Source organism: Tursiops truncatus, chromosome 14, assembly GCF_011762595.2.
Source record: "Tursiops truncatus isolate mTurTru1 chromosome 14, mTurTru1.mat.Y, whole genome shotgun sequence".
Lineage (NCBI taxonomy): Eukaryota > Metazoa > Chordata > Mammalia > Artiodactyla > Delphinidae > Tursiops > Tursiops truncatus.
Genome location: NC_047047.1, coordinates 36,717,420 through 36,741,617, shown reverse-complemented (window position 1 = coordinate 36,741,617; position 24,198 = coordinate 36,717,420). Strand labels below are relative to the sequence as shown.

The window sequence follows — 24,198 nt, the reverse complement described above, 5'->3', positions numbered from 1 at the left end:
GCCCAGCAGAGCCTTCGGAGGCCTTTGTGACTGTAACTGCATGAGAGTCCCCAGAAAAGAACTTCCTGGATGAGCCTTGTCAACCCACAGAACTATGAGAGATAAAAAAGTTTTGTTTTGGGCCACTGGGTTCTGGGATAGTTTGTTAAGCAGCAATAGATAGCTGGAACCCAAACTCTGGTGACCATAGTAGGGTCTGAGGGCAACCCTTCTTCCCAAACTTTAAATGGCGGAGCTCTGGGTTTATCTATTTTACTTTTGGGGATTCTTCATGAGACATTATTTAGAAAAGAGTGGCCCCACCTCTTTAAAAAGTTTGTCTATGACTCCCATGGGTAATTGAGAGTTGGCTAAATAAATGTGAGCCACCCTTGAGGACCATAAAAAACACTATGACATCAAATCTCCCCTGATCAGATTCCTTTAGACACAAATATACTTAGGCCACTCCAGATGGTTGTGTATTTATGTCTGATTTCTAAAGCCCTTGATATAAAGGATTCCAATTCTGGTTTCTAATGGTGCTCACTGTTGAGAAATTCTTTTTTACTCAGAGACTCTGTAGATTGTGGACTCTGCCCTATTCCTCCAGCTGCCCTTGTTTGAGTTCAGGAAAAGGAGCTCATGGCGTCTGTCTTAGTGATATGGACTGTAGCTCTTGGAAGAGAGCAAAAACCCCTTTACTTGGTGCCACTGTCCTGTGTTAGGCACAAGATGATGAGAAAATCATCTTACTAAGGGCATTCATTTTCATTAGAAATGGCTCTTCATGAAACCTGCACATCCTCTGGCCCCGAGCTTTGCTTAAAACATTTGAAGTGACCTTGCCAATCAAAATAATTTTTCCTTCAACACTTAGCAAAGCTATATGTAGAAAGATTTCCTTAAAGGCTTTCAGCATGCTCAGCTAAGAGCAGTGTTTTTAGTCTTCTGCACTAGTGTGCTGTTTCCTTTTATCATTCAGACCATCTGTGATGAAGTCTACTTTGTTAACTCGGAAAACCTCAATTTCTGTAAGACTTTAAGATGAAGCATTAACATATTTTTATGGATATGCTACCATTATGGTTTTGGAGACTTCTCATTTCTGTTATTAAAAAGAAAGAAGCTGCCATCTAAGCTTCTCTTAAGAAACCATTTTTACATTTATAATCTTTAAAGATGCTTATGGAAAGAAGTGCTTTGAACTCTTTTCAGTAAGATTTAGCTCAGCCTAAAGCTTAACAATAATGTAATTTGAGTGAGAGGGTCTGATCCTACCTGTCAGAGATGCTGCAGAAAGATACATAAAGCACAGCCAGAATCTCATCTGAAACCAGTTTAAAGATTCATGTGGCTAAGAGTCATTCCTGTGTGATCTGGTTTCTTAATACCATAGTACACACTGAATATTGGGATTCCAGAGCTGGAGTGCACCTTAAAACTCATTTTATCAAACCCCTCTGTGCCACAGATGAGTAAACTAAGGCCATGCATTCTGACTGGGAAGTATACTTTCTTTCCACTATCCTCTTGCTAGTCAAAGTGTGCTTCCTAGAACCAGCAGCATCACCTGGGAGCTTGTTAGAAATGCAGGATCTCAGACATCACACCAGGTTGATTGCATCAGAAACTCCATTCTTACATGATCTCCAAATGGTTATAAGCACACTGAGGTTTGAGAAGCTCTGCTCCATACCACATTTTTTCCCCAGAGAAGGACAAGCCTTTGGAATCAGCTCGTTCCAGATTCAAAATCCAGATTTTTCACTAATTAACAAAGTGGCCTTGAGCAAATCACTTAACCTCTCTGGTCCTCAGTTTCCTCAATAGTTACATGGGGGTAATAATAGCTATAGTGGAAGGTCACTGTGGCATTTAAATGGAAATAATGTTTGTATAGTTTCTAGTCAAGTGCAGGCAGTAGACCCTCAATAAATAGAAAACTACTACTACTGCTATTGCTACTGCTGCTGTTACTATTGCTACCGCTGTTAAAACCGCTGCAACTGAAAGATCCTGAGCGCTGCAACTAAGACCCGATGCAGCCAAATAAGTAAATAAAAAATTTTTTTTTAAGTTAAAAAAAAAACAAAACACTGCTGCTGCTCCTACTACTACTATGGCTACTACTGCTGCTGCTGCAACTACTACTATTACCACTACTGCTACCACTATTTCTGTGCTGCTGCTATTACACCAATACTGCTTTTCTTGCTGCTGCTACTACCACTGTGGCCACTACTGCTACTACTACTGCTACTGCTACTACTGTTGCTGTGCTGCTACTACTGCTGCTGCTACGGCTAACACTAATACTACTGCTGCTGCCCCTCTTTCTCCTATTAGTGCTGCTGCCACTACTACTACTGCCATTGCTCCAACTACTACTACTGCTGTTCCTGCTGCTACTACTGTTGCTCCTGCAGCTATTACTACTGCTGCTGCTGCTTCTATCACTACCATCATCACCATGGTTATTATAACTCAGAGAGGCAAAGTAACCTGCCATACACTGACAAGTGACCAAAGTGAAACTGTATCCCAGGTCTCCTGACTGTTATTCCAGGACAGCTTTCCTGGACCTCATAATTTGCCTTCTCTTTTAAGTACAGCTAAATGCTAGCATCAACATTCTTGTATAAGACAACTTCAGTTCTTGGAGTAGAATATAGAAAAAGGAGACCACTTTTTTCAAGTTTCCATTTAAACCTCCTGGAACAATAACGTCAATTTGATCAATTCTGTATCTTTTCAAACTGTCATAGCTTCAACTCAGTTTGAGTTTCTTCTAGGTGACAGCTTCTGTTTCCTTCAACTATGGAATACTGCCTTTCTCTAATTTTGCTTCCAAAAGATTTCCCAAAGAAAGTTTTACTGGATCGGATAGTACATTTGTTTTCTTAGAAAACAGGATATGTGTCAAACTACAGGGAGATCTTGATTTTTTAAAAATGAATTTTTTATTTGTGTATTTCGGTCTTAGTCCTTTCAGCATGCAGTCCTACACTAAAGCATACCCCCTCTCCAGATATGTAACCCCACTTTGAACAGTTGTAGAGGAAGAAAAAAAATCTTCATTGTATGAAAATAAGATTTTGCCATTTTTCAAACTGAAATAGATGTTGATTTCTTTCTTTGAGGTCCCAGGATGACTTTTGATCCCTGATCTTAGAACCGAGGGCATGTGACTAAATTTGAGAACATCGGCTAAAATGTTAACCTCTTAGCCTCAGATACATTAGATTCCAAAAAGTTATAAATCCTCTGAATGGCAGAATAGCATATTTGTGTGGGAAAGCATTCAATTATCCCAAAACAAGATCTGTAAAAGCACTTTGCAGCCATTGATACCTAACAGATATTCCTCTTTCACTTAACCAAGGAAGTATAAACAGGAGAACAGGATCATACAACAGGACCAGTTTTAGTTAGGTTGGCCCACTGTAGAAGATAATGCAATTCCACAATTTTTAAGAAATTACAGGGCATATATACATGTACCTTAACTATATTTGCTTTTTATTTGTCAAAAATAAATAAATAATTTTAAAAATGAAATGAAATGATGCATCTCATTCTATTATGTAAGCGAAAAGGCACTGGGTTTTCCATCTCCAAGAGGCTGAGACTCCTTGGCTGCTGCTAGAATGAGTGGGTACTGGGATAGGTTTTCCAGCTTGAGGGCTGCATCTTAGCACTTGCTTAGTTTAACAAGCACTGTGCCTTGTGCTTTTAACAAACACTTAAGCATTTGTAGGGATCCAAATGAATCAGAAGCTCCAGTATGTATTTTTTCAAAGCACTCCCCCAACACACACAAAAAGGCTAAATTCACAAATCAGCTCAGTGAAGGAGCCTTAAGCATGGCTCTGACTTATAAGCCATAGACATAAATAAGAAGTCTAACATTTCCTGAGAGGGGACACAGGTACACAAATACACTGTGCTGTGCTAAATTCCAAAGGCAACGTTTCCCAGAGTCTTAAGAACGAGGTCCTTTAAAATTCTTTATCTATCTGTCTGTCTATCTATCTATCTATCTGTCTATCTTCTAAGGACTTAACATTAACCAAACACAGTTTCTAAGCACTTTACAAATATTAACCCACTTAATACCTTTAATAATCTTTACCAGATAGGTTACTCTTATCCTCATTTTACAGATGAGGAGATAGTGTCAGAGAAGATTTAAGTAACTTGTCTAAGACTACACAGCAAATAAATGACAGGACTGGAACTCAGGTAGTTTGACTCCAAAGTCTATGCTATTACTGTGCTACATCATGAGGTTGTTGTGTTGCAATTTTCTTTACACTTAGCTCGTAGATAAATATTTTACTTGCGGAACTAATGAAACCAAGATGGTGAGTTCAATACTTAAATGTGCCAATAATTGAGGCTCTGCATATATGATATATAATCTATAGTCTGTATTTTTAATTTCAAAGTCTTTAATTCTTAGCTAGCTTTTTCAATTCATAAGACTATGATAATTTTTCCTTTTAGGGCCATGTGTTATTATAAACTACAAATATAAAAAAGCAAACTAAGCATTTTTTTCAAAAACATTCTGAGGTGTCAATACAAGGGACCAGGTACAAATGCCCAGAGCTTACTAGAGACTTGTAAAAAAGAATTTTATTTTATTTTTCATTATTATTATTTTTTTTATGGAAAGGCATTTTATTTTAAATATAGCTGTGTGTACATGGAAAAGAGAATTTTAAATGAGACTGGAAATGAGTCATTTGCCTGTTGAACACCTTGATGCTTTCCTTCCATGCTGCTATTGGCATGAAAATCTGCCCCTTAAGTCAGACTTTATCATAGGTAGGAAAAGTTTCCAATACCCAACCACAAACCGAGGAATCAAAATCTCCCCATATATATAAAAAACAAAAACCCCTCCCTAATCTGTAACCAGAATGCTTCCAGGCCCTGGAACCACCCATTGTGCCTTGGCCACTCCAGCACAGACACAGGAGTGTTGCCATGGCGGCAGGGACCCAACTGTGTGGGCTGGTTTCAATAACCAGCAGCTGCTCACTTCATAAAAAGCAGGATGACAGCCCAGTTCTGAATGAGCGTTCTTCTCTGGGCTTAGACCTGACCTGAATATTGTTTTCTCATTGAATTTCCTTTTATTTATTTATTTTTAGAGATCAACTTTCCTTGAACTTTCCCTCATTCGTGTTGCACTTGGCAGGACTATAGAACCTTTCTTTCCTTCCGTAGAAAATGTGTTTTTTTCCTTAACAGTTCCTGAGGTTTTCCCTGTGCCTTCCTTATCACACCACCACCACCACATTTACACACACACACACACACACACACACACACACACACATGTGCACACATACACCTTTGCCTCATTATATAAAGACCCCAAACAAATCCACTGAGTTTATTTACTCCAAGAAGTATTAAGGCCCAGGGAGCCCAAAAAACCCTCCATGTTAGGTGACTCACCCAACACCAAGTACATTTCATTTGCCCTGTGAAAATTTGGAGCTGGAATGGAAAAATGACCATCTACTCTCATTATTCTGGCCATGTTCAGAGAATCTATGTTTTAATCCTAAACACATTCTCAATTCACAGTTGATTCAAAATCTGTTTTTTTTTCCTCTTTGTTTACATATTGGCAAAATGGGAAGAATATAAAAATGTAAAGACTACTAATATGATTTCTGACCCCCTGTCATAGGGATTGCAGAGAAAACTATTCTTGATGCAAGATAAGAGCTGTACTATATTTGAGATGAACTTTGCCCTCTCCAGCTCTTAAGGAGTTTGGAATAATTTTGAAATGAGTCTTGTGCTGCTGTTGAAATTTTTTTTATAAACTTGAAACAATTTGTTTACAAGTTTTTACTAAAGACTGTCACAGAAAAATGTTTGTGGACATGATATCTAACAGGCTGACAGAACCCAGAACTTGCTTGGTATTCAGAGGAGAGCTCACCCACCATTATCCTGCACAGTGTATAATTACTTGCATGTTGGGAGCCAAAAAAGGGAATGCAATCCTGTGAGTGTGTGTTTATACTGAAGAGTTTGGGAAGCAAAACAATTCAGCAAGCATTCTTCATCCCCAGCATCTGGGAATAATTAATTTGCTTGCTATGGTTTATAGCATGAAGTTGATAAAGTTGTCTAAAGTGTGGAGGCCATTTGCCTTAGTTAAAGCTTTCTACTTTGGGGTTTTACATTGTGGCTAATTTTAGTAAATCTTTTTATTTTTAATCCTAAAATGCTGTGACAAGAACCTTCTGCTTATGGTTTCTTGATCATTTTCTTTTCGGTCTTATTCCCACTATGTTCAGGAAGCTGGCACTTACATTCCTCTCCCCTCTTCTTTGCAGTGTGATGCTGCAGGGGCACAGCCCTCTCAGGAGTGAGGCCCTGGAAAATGTAGTGTTGTTTTCAGTAAATACTTATTTGAGCTCTGAAGAGTTCCTCTGGAATACAGAATGTATCTTTGTTTGATTCTATCAATTTTAGGCCAGGACACTGGAGATTGTCGTGTGAAGCTCTCAATCTATTATATATGGAAAGTATTGTGACAAGTTCTGATAGTTTATGTTAGGTGCAACATTCCCTTAATTGTGACTTTTAGGAAGAAATCACTATATATAATATATATACTATATTGCATATATATGTGTGTATATATATATATACACATGCATATATAGTATAGTGCATATATATGTATGTATGTATATATATGCATACATATATGGTGTTCTCTCTATCCAATCCAACAACTCAACATGTTACAGAGGGCTTATCAGTCCCTGGGGATTTTCCTCCAATTTCTCCCTAAGGCATGCTAGAATGAAACACAACAGTTACTCTGACCTGAGTTTAATTCGGGATTTCAGAATAAGAGCAAATGTTTTATTTTTGTTGGCTGAGTGCTCCAAGTGTTTAACAGTGCTAAAAGTTTTCTATAGCACTTTTGAGAGCTCATATTTCACAACACCTAGCTATTTTCTTTTGAATCCTGGTGAGAAACAAACTGAGGAACTCCCCAAATAGAGCCAGGTTTTTATCCCCACCTTGCTTTTCTCAGGGTTTATCTCCACACTTTGACAACTGTTTCAAATCTCTTGTGCCCTATATTTCAGGTCTCTTTAGGCTAAATATATGTCGTTGCCCTTCATTGTCAAAAATGATGACTTCTAGAAGGATTTTTTATGAGGGGCTTGTACTCACTAAGAGTAACTAGCCTGAGGTCCAATTCTCAGGCTGGCACACTCACTGCCCCAGAGCCAGAAGATGCTTGCTCAGAGGAGCTGCTTTTGTTTTTCTGCCTCTACACTCCCAGCCTCTGTAAAGTGTGACATCTCCCTGTTCCTTCCTTCAGGGCTTAGAAGCAGGGACTGGACCTGACATCAGTGACTAAATACTCACGTCATAGCTCTTAAAAGCCAATGTATGGTCCAGTGACTGGATTGGTACTGGTTGGTCATGAGCTTTCCCAGATCTGTTTTCTGATACCAAAAAAAAAAAAAATTGGCTTCATCAATACAGAAAACTTCCCTGTCATGTTTACCCCTGTACTTCATCATATAGAAAAATTCCTGGTGCATATCACTTAATAAATATTTGGCCAATGAATGAACAAAAGGATAATTGGGTACATGAATGAGTTGAGTTTTTCCTGAAGCTGAATACATTCATTTTCAGAACAAAAATTTCTGATATTATGTCCTTTTTACCTTTTGGCCCTTATAATGTTTATTTTGTAATAATTATTACATAAGGTAAAAGTGTTATTAGAGAGCTTTTAGGCAAAAGGGAACTATTAAGCAACCTGAGGTCAGTTCCCAAAATTCCTACACTGGTCCAGAAAATTCAAAATTTGGAAATCACTGGCCCAAAGCATGTTCTTTCTTGCTGTTGCCTTGTCTCTAGTGATGTTATCCTTCTCTTCATAAAATTTGCTTCAGAAGGGGTGATAAAAGTGAATAATAAAAGTGAATTTTTATGAACCAAAGTGAAAAACACCATTCAGATTCAGAAACACCAACATTGTTGAGCATATCCCTTGTTCCAGGCCCTGTGCTATGGGCATTTACACACTATCCTGCTTAAGTCCTGACAGGTGTGCATTATTGTTTCACTTTGATTTGAAAAGTGAGCTAGATTTTGGGTGGTCCATATCCTCTCACAGAAAAAAAAGACCTAGAGGACTGAGGAGGTCTAAGAGAGGTTAATGGAAGACGTAGGAATGAACCGAGACTTGCCGGTCAAGGGTGATTTGGTTGGGAAGAGAATGACATAGTGATAACAGTAAAGATGAGGAGGAATAATAAGCACCATGTAGTTTGGAACAGAGTCCAGACTGATCTGAGTGGAAAGCAAGCGGCAGATAAGAAGACTGTGGATGCACAGATGATTGGACAAGATCATCGTTTCACAAGTCATGACACTTCAAGACAGTATGTTCTAAAGCTTGCTAACTTCTCAGATTCCTGAAAGAAATATTTGTCTCTTTGTTTACTTGACTGTTTTTAGCTTCTCATCATATTGCTTGGGAAGATGATTATGCTTTTAAGTGCTGGGTATGTTTCCTATAAGAAATATTCTTTGCATCCCTGTTGCTGAGTGTGCAATGTATTCTTAGTTTTCTATAAGAGCCCAGACTATTGAGTTAGAAGTTTCCAAAAGGAGCAGAAGCCCAGCCTATTATAAATTTCCAGCTCCAGAAATGCATCCTTAAGCTTGGTGTGAAAATTATATGACATTATTATTATTATAAAGTCCTGCTTTTTCTATTGGTGATAGCCTATGGATCTCAGGATATGTCCACCATTTTTAACTCTGAGGCATTTCATTTGAAGAGTGAAAAGTTGATAAACTTGGCAACATGTGTATATATGAAGCATCTAGTTCAATGCTATGTGGCAGGTGTTCAGTAAATTGTAGCTATAGTTGATTCTCATTATTTGTGGATTCCATATTTGCAAATTTGCCTACTTGATGAAAATTACTTGTAACTCCAAAATCAATACAGCACTTTCATGGTCATTGTGGATATGGACAGAGCAGTGAAAAATTTGAGTCCTCTGGCATGCACTTTCCCAGTTGAGGAGGAACAAGGCAATGCTCTGCCTTACTGTGTCAAGTTCTCATACTGTAAACAAGTGTCTTTTTGGTGGTCTACTTAGTGGTCTTTTTTCAAAAAGGCTTTTTGGGTGATTTCATTGTTTAAAATGATTCCCAAGTGTATTGCTGAAGTGTTTTCCAGTCTTCCTAAGCACAAGAAGCACCTTATAGAACAAAATATGTGTGTTAGGTAAGCTTTGTTCAGGCTTAAGTTAGTGTTGCTGGTCAAGAGTTCAATGTTAATGAATCCATATTATATTAAATAAAGAAATAAGGTATCTTTAAACAGAAACAGGTAAAACAAGGTTATGCATTGATTGGTTGATGAAAATGTGACCACAGGCTTTCAGGAAACCTAACCCTGCATTTTTCCTAGGAGCAATGGTTCCATACTTGCTAATGTGTTCCCAGCAACTTTGTAGAACGTAACTACCAGAAATGGCAAGAAACTACTGCATTTATTATAGCAGTCATTCAAGAAGGTCAAACTGTGTGGTTGCTGCCTAAGCCCAATCTATTAAGAGTGTCAATGATTTTATAACTTTATATCAGATACCACCTTCTTTCCTCTGCTTCGACCTTCCCAAGATTCTCAAAGCAGTGTCTCTTCATGGTGCCCATTCAGTGCAATGTTTCTTCGGTTCTTGAGCCAATCTTGTCTAGGGCAGAAAGTTAACAATCCCTTCCCCAGGTCCACCATTTGTTATGTTTGGCATGAAGTCAGACCCTCACCCCCTACTCCTGCCAGAACTGGATGCCCACTAGAGTGACTGATCTCTCAGACTGAATACTTGTGTCTACCTCACAGCCCATCATCCTGGAATCCTGTGTCCACGGATGAGCCCTGAGGGTTCACATTACCACTGAATCTCATTACCTCAGTGTTTCTTATAACTAAGCGTCTACCTTGTTACAGGCATCCACCTAGTCAAGTTTTTACTCTCAAGGGGAGGGAGACCCATCAAGAGATGCAATATAATGTAGTCAATGATTTGTAGATGTAGATGATGCTGTGGGGGTACAGAGGAGGGATGTTAAATCCAACAGGAAGGCTTCCCAGAAAATGTAGTATTAGAACCTAGTCTCAAAGAGTAAGGAATTGGCCAGGCAAAGAAGAGGATGAAGGGTGTATAAAGATGTGTCAGATAAATGAAACAGCATAAGCAAAGGCATGGACACATGAAAAAGCATGGATTATTCTGGAAATCACAAACATTTAAATATTGCTGGTTATAACATGTAAGGGAACAAGAGATGGGAAATGAGGCTGGCTAGGGAAGCAATCTGTCATATCATACTATCTGTCATGTCAGTGACGGGGAGCCAATGAAACGGAGTAACCCAAAACACATGGTTGGATTTGAGTTACACAAAGACCACTCTGGTGTCTGTTGGAAGGATGAGTCTGAGGGTTGCCAAACTGGAAGCAAGGAGACAAGTTTTAAGCTTTTCCAATAGTTCTGGTAGGAAATGTTGAGGTCCTGAGCTAGAGCAGCAGAGGGACTAGAGGGGAGAGGAATATGAGATGGTAAAATCAGCGGGCCTTAGTGATTGTATTAGGATAAGCTGGATAATGCTACAGTTAACAAATGATCCCCACAGCTCAGTGACTTACTGCAGAAGTTTGTCAGTCGTGCAGCATCTTCTGCAGATTCAAGCATCTCAGCAAAGCAGCCACCCTCCTGAGATGCCTCAGTTAGATAGGCTTCTTTGATTTGGTGACTCACCATCTCAACAGAAGACCTCTGCCTTCACAACAGGACAAGAGCTATTTCAGGCAAAGAGAATTGAGAGTTTTTCACTACTTTAGCCCAGAAATAATATGTGAATTTTCATTCACATTTCACTGGACCAAACTAGTTGTACGGCTGCACTTAACTGGAATTGGGATGGTAAGTGTAGTCTCTCATATGCCCAGAAAAGAAGAATTTGATATTGGTAATCACGGGTGGTGTCCACCACAGCCCAAGGTCTATTCCATGGTGGAACAGAGATGAGATAGCCACTACAGTGATATATGAACATGGTAGATGGAGACGTGAAAGGAGTTTATGATTTCCTTCAGGTTTCTAGCTTGAGAAAATGGAGGTTGATGGTGCCAGTGAGACAGGGAAGACTGGAGGAGCAGCATATTTGAGGGAAAAATAACGGTTTTGGGACACATGAAACATCCCTAGGGTAAGCATTATATCCAGAGATAAGAAGCAAAAGGTAGAGTGGGGTGTTAGTGTTGAGCAAAGCTGAAAGCAGTTAGAATGTTTGAATAGATTAGAAGAAGCAGTGACTGAGTCACAGTCACGAGTGGAAGGTGAATAGATAAATTACCAGGAGAAGGTATCTGGGGAAGAAATATAGGCTGGTACTCAAGGCTTTCAGCATTGGACACACATTTGCCTGATGCTGTAAGATGTTTTTTTGTTTTGTTTTGTTTGTTTCTTTCATAATTGAGATTTTATTGGTTGTTTTGAGGATCAGTACACAGACATTTCAATTTGTACACAATTCTCAACATACGTACCAAAAACCTTAAAAATCATGTAGTTGTGATTTTTTTCTGAACAGTTATTCCAGTGACTTTCCAGCTTAAAATTTGGGGGCAAATTTTCCTTCACAGGATATCAAGTACCAATATCTTCAAATATTGATATGCTGTTACATCGTAAGTCCCACTAATTAACAATTTAATATCACATACACTACATACGCAAATTGTCAATCGTTGACAGCACATTAACAGTTACTAGAAGAACTGGACTACCACGACCAAAGATGTTACAGAGTGCACAAAATTCTGCCCAGGAGAGCCAAGATCAAGGGGTGAGTGGTTTGCTTTAGGAAACAATTCTACCAAAAACAACGTGGGAAGAGAAGTAATTTAAAGTGTTTAAGACATTAAATGCACAACTGACTCCAAACTGCCATTTAGTATGCTTTGTATTACAGGATATAAAAGCTACACCCAAGACAATCAAAGCCTCCCATATTGAATATCCCACTATTTTCTGGTTGTACCAAAATATAAACAACCAGCAAATGATTTCACCTCTTAAACTAAGGCATTTACACTTTAAAAATGGGATGAGGTGGGATTCCTTCCTTTTTAAAAATGTTTCTAGAGCTACTAAAAAACTTGCATTTACAAAATAGTTGATAAAAATATTCCTCTGGATTGTACAAGAAGGGAAACAGGGACCACTGATAGGACCAGGTGTGTGATTTTACTCAGACTTGGCTTCTTTCTCTCCTGCTTCATCAGAAGCTGGGCTCTCCTCATTTTTAGTTTCTCCATTTTCTGAAGGTGAGTCTTCTTTAGTCTCTTGGTTAGCCACTTCAGCCTGTTTTCCCTTTGCTCCCCTTTTCCCTTTTGTTTGCGCTTTTTTGTTGGAATATTTATCCTTTCCTGGCGCCTTTTTTGGCTTCGTTTCCACTTTTGGAGGAGCCGGTTTAGCTGACAACCTCGCCGATCTCCTCTTGGGCTCCTCCTTCGCCGCCCCCTCGGCGGAGCTCACCTTCCTCTTGGGCATCGTGGCGGCGGGGCGGGCGCGTGCCGGGTGCCTGCGGGCCGCGGCGCGCCGAGAGCCTTCGCGAAGCTGGTCTGCCTGGCCTCTGCCGCTGCTGGGACCCGCGGCGGGGGCGGTGGGAGAACCGGATGGAACCGGATTGGGAGCCCCCCGCCTCCTCCTCCCCACCACGTCCCCCAGCCGCGGACTCCTCCTACCCGTCGTCCGGGCCGCCCCCCCCACCGCCCCCGCCCATTGGCTGCTGGGCCCACCGCCTGTAAGATGTTTTAAAGAAGTCGTTAAATGCCTGACATGGCTCTGAACCTTAGCTAGTGACTAGGGCCCTGGTTTTCCATCTCTCTTTAGCCATCCATCCTTCCCTGGACCTGGATCCTGCTCTAATAAATGAGCCTTCTAGAGCTTGGCCACATGTAGGCAGCCTTCTATTCCCTTACCTCCTGTCTAATCATACCTTGGAATATCTCCTACCTGGCACCAACAAAGGCCATAACCATAACAGAGCTGGCTACATCCTTTAGAGTCTGCCTTTGACCCTTGTCCCTGATCCAAACTCTCACGTAGGACAGTGTCTCCAAACCCCATCCTGTGTCCCTCTCACAGGCCATTGCCTGGCCCTTGCTCACTAGCCTACCTGCCAATTCGGAAAGCTGTGGTCCCAGCTTGCCTTAGGCCATGCCCTTAAGAATTCAAGAAGGTCAATAAAGCAATAGTCTTACATGTGTTTCCCAGAAAATATTTACTACCAATAAAGATTGAAGTTTCTCTGAGATTCATGGAGTGAGGGGTGGATGACATTATGCAAGAACCAGCCTGGAAGCATTAAGGCAATCAGTGGAGAGGTACATTTGCTCCCATCTGGACATGGGATTCTATGTCCAGAGTGCATGGCTGATATTAAAGAGAACCAAGCCCCAGGAAGAAAGAACTGTCAGGAAGCCCACAGAGACTACAGGAAATAGGTCAGAGCTGCCATCCTCATCTCCACTGTGCCAGGTGGAGACTGAAAATCCAAGATCAAGTCTGTGAAAGGACACAACAGGTCCATTGTAACTGTAGGCATCAAGATTTGGGACCTGGGGAAGTGGAGCCGTGCCATGGCTTCAGGAACACCAAGGTCAGGGGCAGCTTGCAGAACCACATTGTCCAGGAGTTCCTCTCTGAACAAGGCAGGGACTAAGTCTTGCCTTCCTGACCTGGCTTTCAGAAAAGCTGGCAGAAGCAAAGTGAAAGGCAGAGAAGCCTGCTAGGGACCTGGGGCAGGGCAGACCTTCTCCAACATAGGTTAAACTTTGAGACCCAGGCATAAGGGGATCAGGTAGGCAGTCTGGCTGCCCCAGGAGCCGCTCAAGGGCAAGCCTACCTAACAGAATCCTTAAAGCTTCTGAGCTTCTCTTTGACCTCCAACAACAGCTTCTTCCAAGCTCCCATAGGAAGCTGGATGAGAGCAGCAGCTACTCTGGTCCAATATATCAGTGTGTTCCGGGAGATGGGAAGGGGGGGGTGGGGGGAGGGGGAGGGAGAGGAGGGGGAGGAGACAGCTTTCTCCTGACTGGAACTGACTGGAAACTCACTGAAAAAACTGGGATACGGGTAGGGTGTGGACAAGAGCTAAGACCAGGCCTGTGATAACTGCCAAAGATGACAGACACTCCATTACTTGTTTTAAAAGATGTATAGGGCTTCCCTGGTGGCTCAGTGGTTGAGAGTCCGCCTGCCGATGCAAGGGACACAGGTTCGTGCCCCGGTCCGGGAAGATCCCACATGCCGTGGAGCAGCTGGGCCCGTGACCCATGGCTGCTGAGCCTACGCATCTGGAGCCTGTGCTCCGCAACAGGAGAGGCCACAATAGTGAGAGGCCCGGGTACCGCAAAAAAAAAAAAAAAAAAAAGTATGTATCTACCAATCATCCCCAGGGTACTCAAGTTCACACTATTGCTTAATGCAATTAAAAAGAAGTAACAAATATGAAAACACACTGTATACTGTGCCACTGAATATATGCAGGGCACTGAGACTGTTTAAAAGCTAGGCATGTAAAAATAGGCTTTATAGCTATGCTAAGTGTTTTATATACACTATTTTATTCAATCCTCCTCACAACCATAAGAGGTAGGTAGTAGTAGTATTTGCATTTTATAGTGGGGAAAGCCAAGCTCACAGAGTAGCTAACCCAGGTCACGCAGCTAACTGGTAAGTGACAGTCTGCAGTCCAGCCCACGTCTGTGTTGATCCCAAAGACAGTGCTTCCTCCAGAGACTGAAAACATTGCTATGTCTTTGTTTTGAACATCTGGCTAAGCTGCCTCTTCACTCACTGTCTGCAGAGGTTAGTCCTGCAACACTGGCTCTGGTCTCTGCTGTTACCCAGAGAGCAGCCTCTGGGGGCTCTTGAGGAAGGCCTCGTTGGTGGAGGAGAGCTCCCTCCCCTGCCCCAGGCCCACAACCACGGCTGTGGGTCTTATCTGGCAGCCCTCACATTCCTGCTAAGCACCTCAAGCAGGACACATTCCTGACTGGGTGGAGGGAAAAATTCCTGGCATTCTTCAGCCGCTGTCCTCCCAGGGACTGGGATGGAGGGAAAAAAACCTACATTTCTGATGCTTGGAATTACTCTGAATTAAGTCCTGCTCTCCAAGCCTTGAGAAGGGGGAAAAAAGAGGGAGGGGGAGATTCAGGACCATTGAGAGATTTACTTCTCCTTATAACATGTCTCAGGATTGTGGAATCAGGAATTCGTATTCCTTCTCAATAGTGTCTTCCGTCTGTGAGATCCTTGCATTTGACCTTCATGCTTGACAGACAGTCTGTATTGTTTATCATTCTTATACATCATAGCATTCTAATATCATAGTTTGTAAAAAGAACAATCTAGATGCTTGCATGAATATTACCTCTCTGCAACAATAACACGTATTACTTTTATAAATGTATTTATACTTTACCATGCTTTATCACTTACATTATTCCATTTGATCTTCACAAGAAATCTATGAAGTTGGTATTATTATTTCCATTTTGTAGAGGAGAACTCTACGCTGAGAAGTGAGGTAACTCACCTGCTGTCAAACAGCTGCCAAGGCAGAGGTGGCCTGTGAGCAGGTCTTCTGACTCACCTTCACCATGTGTCACTCAAGGCCTCCCATTATGACATCACAGATACTGCAAGGGGGTAACAGGGAGTCTGTCCAGTTACTGGGTAACATCTGATTCTCCTTCCCAGAGAGGGACTCTAGTGAGAGACTAGGAATTTGGAGGTCCAGGCCAGGGAGCACTGGAGTGCTGGCCAGGGCACAAGGTTGGGATGTGCCTGTAGCGGCAAAGGATGAAACAGGACTAGTGATCCAGCATCTTGAGAAGCTGAGTCAAAAAGCCAAGCCAACCACCTAAGCAGTGATGAATTTCAAGGTATGGACCATAGCCAACTGGTAGGCCACAAGCATCCTCCTGATGTCCCACAGATTGATCCCAAAATACATGTCTTTTCTTTGGATCTTACTAGCAAATGGCTCTTGATGCCCTAGATTTTCAGTGTGTGTGTGTGTGTGTGTGTGTGTGTGTGTGTGCGCATGTATATATGTGTCTAAAAGCTACTAATAACTGCTAGGTTGTTAAGAGTTAGTAGTATTTGGTGTATATAAATAAAATTTTAAAACATAACTAGAGTTTACTGAGGTGACTACTTAGTATTCACCTGGTTGTCAGGCAACACTTGGCAATATTTGCAAAGCTCCCCCTATCAACATGCATGGACAGATTGTTGAAGTATCCTCAATAGTCAGGAAGACTGCTTTCCTATTAATATCAGTTCTGTATTGTACTTTTCAATGGTTACTATTCCTGCTTTTTTTTTTTTTTTTTTTTTTGCGGTACGTGGGCCTCTCACTGCTGTGGCCTCTCCCGTTGCGGAGCACAGGCTCCGGACGTGCAGGCTCAGCGGCCATGGCTCACGGCCGCTCCACGGCACGTGGGATCCTCCTGGACCGGGGCACGAACCCGTGTCCCCTGCATCGGCAGGCGTACTCTCAACCACTGCGCCACCAGGGAAGCCCTATTCCTGCTTTTTAATTATAAATTACCCTTCGTTTACCTCCATCATCATCTATTTTGTTTGACATGGATTGTTTGATTAACCCTACAATAAGATAGTGATATCTACATAGGTCAACTCAATTTGTGACCTATAATTTTTTATAACAAAACATTAAAACAAATATGGATTGTGATACATATAGAAATCATCCATACCAGTATTGCTAAAGCAGATATTCACATGACTTGCACAAAATGTGCTCGCACTGCAACAGTGCATCGCTATCAGGGAATTCTTTGAAAAGCAGGCAAGACTATAATATGTGGGTCTTGGAACATTTTGCCCCACCCAGCTGAGCCTGAGTCAAAAAAGTCTGAGAATCACTGGGCAGAGAGGGAGACCTCGGGTTTATTTTAGTGGGTTAGAAAGAACTATAGAGACCAGAAGAGGGTGAACACATGAAGGAAGCCTGGGAGACAGAAATTGGAGAGATTTCTGGTACTGAAGAAATGATGCCTGCAATATCTTATCAGATACCTTTGGCCTCAAGCATGGATCAAGAAAGAGCAGTTCAAAGTGATCATGTCCTATTGGTGCCCTATAGAGCAGTCTGGTTCAAGTATTGTGCAAATGTGCCCTGCCAGGGCAGACAGAGACTGATACAGCTATCCTTCACTGACCATGAACCCTAGTGTCAGGGAAGAGAAATTTTTTTTAACTTGTCTGCCTTCACAGAATGCCTTTAGTAAATGATTTTAAAGTGCCCATATGTGATATGACTGATAAAGGGTTAATATCCAAAATACATAAATAGCTCATACAACCCAACATCAAAAAAATAAGCAACCCAATTAAAAAACGGGCAGAAGACCTGAACAGACATTTTTCCAGAGAAGACATACAGATGACCAACAGGCAAATGAAAAATGCTCAACTTCACTAGTCAACAGAGAAATGCAAATCAAAACCACAATGAGATATCACCTCACACCTGTCAGAATGGCTATCATAAAAAAGACCACAAATAACAAATGTTGTCAAGAATATGGGAAAAAGGGGACCCTTGTACAATGTTGGTGGGAATGTAAATTGGTGAAGCAATTGTGGAAAACAGTATGGCGATTTCTCAAAAAATTAAAAATAAAACTACCATATGACCCAGCAATTCTACTCCTGGGTATATATCAGAAGAAAAAGAAAACAGTAATTTGAAAAGATACATGCACCCCAATGTTCATGCAGCATTATTTATAATAGCCAGGATATGGAAGCAACCTAAGTGTCCACTAACAGCTGAATGGATAAAGAAGATGTGGTGTATATATATATATATATATATATATATATATATACACACACACACACACACACACACAATGGAATACTACTCAGCTGTAAAAAAGAATGAAATTTTGCCATTTGCAACATGGATGGACTCAAAGGGTATTACGCTTAGTTAAATAAGTCAGACAGAGAGAGACAAATACTGTATGTTATCGCTTATATGTGGAATCTAAAAAATAAAACTAACTAGTGAATATAACAAAACAGAAGCAGACTCACAGATATAGAGAACAGACTAGTGGTTACCAGTGGGGAGAGGGGAGGGGCAAGATACGGGCATTGGATTAAGAGGTATAAACTACTATGTATAAAATAAATAAGCTACAGGGATATATTGTGCAACACAGGGAACATAGCTAATATTTTATAATAACTATAAATGGAGCATAACCTTTAAAAATTGTGAATCACCCAAAACTTGTATAACATTACAAATCAACTATACATCAATAAAAAAGTAAAACTTAAAAAAAATACCCACATGTGCAAGTTATGGCTCTTGAGATACTCTAGGAAGTCCTGGGGTATTGCTTTTTTCATGGATATACTGAAGGTGGCCACTTCCTGCTCCCAACCAGAGAAGATGGGTGAGTATCCTACGGATATTGAAATGATATTGAAATAACCTTGAAACATAGAGAAGAGTCCAATAATGTGCTTCCATTTTGACAAAGTCAGAACATGGGAAGAAAAGACCTTAGGTACAAAATAAAGTCTTTCTTCTATTTCTTGAAATGTCCCCAAGAAAAACCTTCCAATACTGCAAAAAGCCATCTAGAAGGAAGAACCCATGGAGAGATGTCTTCTTATCCTGAGAATCTTTGGGTTTCAATTCAGGCAAGAGAAAAATCATCTGGTTATTAAGAATCCAAAGCTCCTTAAATGAAGCAGGCCAAAATAGTCCTACCCTCTTCAAAAAGTAGTTCTAAACTATCCTGTAATGTAATTTCATGAAAACTTTATTATAAGCTTCACACCATCATTAATCATTGTATGTGTCCCATTTCATAAAGTGATAATTGCCTTCAAGTAAACTTTAGTAAATAGTAATATATCATTGAAGATACAGATGTAAAAAAAATACTTAGTTTGGCTCCTAAAAGTTATTCATTCACCTTGGTTTCTTGCCTAGTAACTATGGAGAGAGATGAGTTGACATTGTGCTATTTCACAAAGACATTTTGCTGGGTTGCCATATTCCTGTCAAGAATGCACGTGCAAAAATGGCAATGGTAGTGTCAATGGTTACCTTTATTTGATTTTTCCCTGGGCGACCGAGTGAGTGTTTATTTGGTATGAGTAAAGCTGTGGGTTAGCCCATGTCTCTGGCACGCCTGCAGTGATCCTGCAGGACTCTGTGGTTGGGAAATTCCTATGTGGGGGTTGTCAAATTGTACGAGATCCATTATTTTTGTTTTCTAGATCCATTGTTTTGTTTTGTTTTTTCCACAAAAGCCTAAGCCATTGTAGTGCTAGAAGAAGACGCAGAAACCACATTGCTTTAAAAAATAAAAAAAACCCCGAGAAACAAAGAAAACATGGTCCCACCTGTAGTCAGTGGAATTTAAATTCCCAAGGGCTATGGTCAAGTTCCATAACTTGCTCTAAGTTATGTTTCTTCTCAGTTCTTTTCTTAAAAATTTATTTATTTATTTATTTATTTATATATATTTGGCTGCATTGGGTCTTTCTTGCTGTGCACGGGCTTTCTCTAGTTGCGGCGAGTGGGGGCTACTCTTCGTTGTGGTGTGCGGGCTTCTCATTGTGGTGGTTTCTCTTGTTGTGGAGCACGGGCTCTAGGCACGCGGGCTTCAGTAGTTGCAGCTCGTGGGCTCAATAGTTGTGGCTTGTGGGCTCTAGAGTGCAGGCTCAGCAGTTGTGGTGCAGGGGCTTTGTTGCTCCACGGCATGTGAGATCTTCCTGGACTAGGGCTCGAACCCGTGTCGCCTACATGGGCAGGCGGATTCTTAACCACTGTGCCACCAGGGAAGTCCCTCTTCTCAGTTCTTAACCTGAGTATAAGGTCTAAAGACATCAAATACAGAAGGCTTAGAGGGTAAAGCCATAATAGCAGATGAATGCAGCTTTTCAAAGATCCAAATGAAGTAAGAAGGGGGAAATCTAGTAAAAGCAATATTCACATCCATCTTTTTTTTTTCCCCCGAAGACAGAGTAGGGTTTGTTATTTTGTTTCCCCTTTTGATTCGTAACCTAGGGCCAGCATTAGAAAATAATAAAAATACTAACTAGTACTTTAGAGTTCATAACTGCATTCGTATATATTAGATTATTTGATTTCCAAAATAATCATTATTATTAGACTCGTTTTAATACAGAGAACTCTGAGCCGTAGAGAGGCTAAAAGACTCATTCAAGGTAGCTTGAGTCAGTAAGGGACAGCCTGGGCTCCAAGCCTCATCTTCTGACCCCAAGCATATGCTTTGTATTTTATCAGCGTAGTCTGAAGCAAAGGGTGTCCCTCTTTTATTGGACCTCCCACAACAATTCAAACCAGTTTAATTGATCCCCAAATAATGGAAAATTGATAATATCAATATCACACCTACCAGTCAGTTCAGGAACCCAGAGGCCTCTTGACTGGTTCTGCTGTTTTTACAACCCATGTAAAAGTATGAAAAGCTTGACAATACCATAACATCCCCAAGAAAGCCAAGATGATAATCTGAAATTAGGTCAAGAGGCTTTTCCTTATCCCCTGCAAATTTTACATCGCTGGTACCTGTACCTAATAAATTTTGGGCAGTTGTCATTCCTTTAATAATCAGTTTAGTTAGTCTAGCATTCACATTTTTCCTTTGGATTATTTTTATTTTCCATCTGTTTTGTGTCTTCCTCCACCCCACCAAACCCCAATCGGCTCTCTCAACCTTCGAGTCTCTTGTCCTAAGGTTCTAGTATATAGCTAGTACCTGAAGCAAGGGTCTTAGAAAAATCTCATGCCTCTTCCCTATTGAAAATATTTTTTTAAAGTTTTTTCAAATTTCTCAACAGTAATAAAATACTTAAGACAGAGAATCTTAGTACAAAGACAAAGTCGTATTGACATAAATATTTTTTTTTAAAAAACAAAATATTGGCCACTAGGATACACAGGGATTTGAATCGTTAAATTATATAACAACTTGATTTCAAGGTTAAATCCAAAACCATCACCAACGAAGTGTGCTGTGCCCAATTTCTAGAGGTCTGGAGCTAAAAACACAGCTCAGCTGAGTTCTGGGCTGTATTTTAGCCTTGGCAGACCAAGAAGCAAGATGACAGGGCATGCTTCATCTGAGCATTTGTCAGGAGCACACTGAGATGATTAATCCACACATCCCCACCACCAAAATTACCCCCTTCCACGGCCCTCACCCAAATTCAGGTAAAATAATTTGTGGAAATTTTTCTCCCCACAGGTTTAGGGATTTGTTCACTCCTCCTTATCTTTGGTTTCTATCAACCAAAGTAGAATCTTAAACGAAAGCATCTTTGAGTCTTGTGTCTTCTTTATGAACACTTTTGTTGGCTTAAGGAGAGATCATCAGATAAGAAAGGAAAGTTCTGTTCCTAGCTGGACATTTACTCCTGTAAACGCTGCCTAGCACAATGTGCTGCCCATAAGAGTGCAGAGTTCCTCCCTTCTCACTTTTAGTGCTCCCTGGCTTCACTTGCAGCCCTCACCCTGCTCCATACTCCCTCTGTCCTCAAGTTATTGAATCTGAAGATAAGTGAATTACACTCAAGGCAAAGGTGAAAGGGAGAGGGGGGAAAGCCTCAGGTTCTACCTGGAGAACGCTTCAGATTGAGTTTCATTTTCCTTCTCCATCATTACTCACTATTAGCTTGTGACTTAAAATTAATCTTACCCTTTCTTGCAACATTTGGCAAATGAAAGCTCTGATTCCCATTGGCATATTTGTGGGGTAGGGATGGAGAAGAAGGGGAGGTGGGCACTTAAAAATTGTTATTGCTTTCAACACTGCCTTGTGTTTGCTGATTTCAGAACTGGTTGTGCAAAAAACAGGAGGAAGGGGAGTGAAGCACTGGAGTTTAATGAGAGGTCACTGGACTCTAGTAGTCAGAAGATCTGGGTTCTTCCAGGTGTGGACCACTGGATGGCAGTTGACAGGGGAAAGGTGTTAAACTTGAACCCTTTCAGAGAGCTGTTCATGCAGTAGTGCTACCTAGGGGGAATGTGAGGCTATTTGGTGACAAAGGACAATGGTTATAGCGAAAACAAAACATTAGTCTGAAAGTAAAGAGTCGTGGGACTTTAGTCCTACCTCTACCGCTAACCAGTGATAACCTAACCTCTGGAAGTCGTTGCACCTCATCTGCAAAGTGGGGAGAATAACACATTGCCCAGCTTTCTTCCCAGAGAGAAAGCAAATATCAAATACAATAATGTGTATGAAAATACTTTATGAAGTATTTAAAAACCTGAATACACGTAAGATTGCATGACTGAAATGAGGCAGTGGTCTAAGTAACTGCTAAGGGTGACTTGCGATAGCACAATTCTATGTTCTTGACAGTTTTGCTTTGAAGTCTGACAAATTTATTTGTAGAAAATCTGGCTTTGCTAGAAATGTTGACAGGCCATTTATAACCAACCCTATTGTGCTTAAAAGAGTAGAACTATTGTATCACCTCACACCAGTTAGAATGGGCATCATCAGAAAATCTACAAACAGCAAATGTTGGAGAGGGTGTATAGAAAAGGGAACCCTCTTGCACTGTTGGTGGGAATGTAAATTGATACAGCCACTATGGAGAGTCCCTTCACCTAGTGGCCCCTAGAAACTCCAGGCTTATATTCTTTAGACTCCAAGTCAAATAGAGACAGTACCTCTTTCCCAGCAGTTTCAGCACAAGGCCCCGAATTGAGTTTCATTGGCTTGGCTTAGGTCATGTGTACTTCCTTTCACTAATAGTAGAGACATAGGGGTGGGTAAAGAAGGTCAGCATCTAAATCACAAAGGTAGAAAGTGGGAAAACAAGGGAAGGGGGAGGAATGAATGATGGGCAGGCAAACATGACAGATACCCATTTGCCTAGAACTGCTTCAAGCAATGTGGTAACATCACAGATGGCTAGGACACTACTGCAAGGTATAAAGGAAGCTAGAGGTACAGAGTTTGCCATTTTATGAACAAAAGCTTCAAACGCATCATGGGTGATGCAGCTCCTTTAAGAGCAACAAGTAGTTCTGGGGTCTGGATGGTCTTTATTCCAAGAACAGGTGTTGGGCACACTTGGCACAAGAAGATCCCACAAGAAGATCTCAGAGTGGCCTTATCAGGCACAAGTGCACACATGTTGGAACTTATTATCTAATAGTGTCATCTTGGGGAACAAAGAGCAACTCTGGGAGGGTATGTGCATGTGCATAGATGTTCAGATGCAAGTGTCAGTGACCTTGATGCTGTATCACTGATAGAGTTCAATCTGTGTCATTGCCCTAGAAGAGTGCAATTGCCAAGGATAGTCCTGGAGACTCATTTTTCATGTGACAGTGGATAGAAAAGAGAGGGGACAATTAGTTAAAACCTGGGTTAGACTCCTTTCTGGATGGGGGTAGTGGGTGGGCAAGTGGAATTACTCCTTGGGAAGGAAGGAAAAGTAGTATTAGAATGTTGCTTCTGCTGCATTTTGGAGGTGGGTGGATAGGTCTGGACAAAGTAAAGCTATTTAGCAAGTTGAAAAATGGGTTCTTTGGTCAAGGAATGAAAAAATCACAGTAGGAGAAATGTAAAGACTGGAGTTCTCTAAGGGCCTGTAATGAGCCATTGAGTTTTAGGAGCCATTGATTTGATTTTGAGCACACAGAGAAGGCACTGGCCTCCCTTGGGGTGGCCCTTTTTGCCCACTATTACCAAACTTTAGTCACAATTAGGTATGGATATGCCTTTTAACAAGTATTTGTATTTCTTAATGCTACAGAAAGCATTAAAGTCCATCAATGGCTAAAAAGAAAAATGTTCCTATCTTCCAGTCTCTTTTTTTCCATGAATTCCACCAGAAAATGAAGGAAAGAAGGAAGTGGGGGGGAGGGAGGGAAAGAGATAGAGAGGGGGAGAGAGAGAGAGAGAGAGAGTAAGAGAGAGAGAGAGAGGAGGGAGGGAAGGAAGGAAGAAAGAAAGGAAGGAAAGAAGGAAGGAAGGGGGAGAGAGAGAGAGAGAGAAAGAAAGAAAGAAAAAGA

General features: G+C 41.0%; 1 protein-coding gene, 1 long non-coding RNA gene and 1 pseudogene across 5 annotated transcripts in view; 1 reads left to right on the top strand and 2 right to left on the bottom strand.

Moving 5' to 3' along the window:
* Positions 1–15,676, bottom strand: part of LOC141276392 (uncharacterized) — a 39,576-nt gene extending 23,900 nt beyond the window's left edge. The window contains exons 1-2 of the long non-coding RNA XR_012325890.1: positions 15,579–15,676; positions 7,402–7,481 (exon numbers count right to left, since the gene is read on the bottom strand). This is a non-coding gene — a long non-coding RNA (uncharacterized lncRNA). The remainder of the gene's footprint in view (positions 1–7,401; positions 7,482–15,578) is intronic.
* EHBP1 (EH domain binding protein 1) overlaps positions 1–24,198 on the top strand; it is a 564,927-nt gene that overhangs the window by 172,830 nt on the left and 367,899 nt on the right. The window lies entirely within an intron of this gene.
* LOC117307882 (non-histone chromosomal protein HMG-14 pseudogene) lies at positions 12,218–12,638 on the bottom strand (annotated as a pseudogene).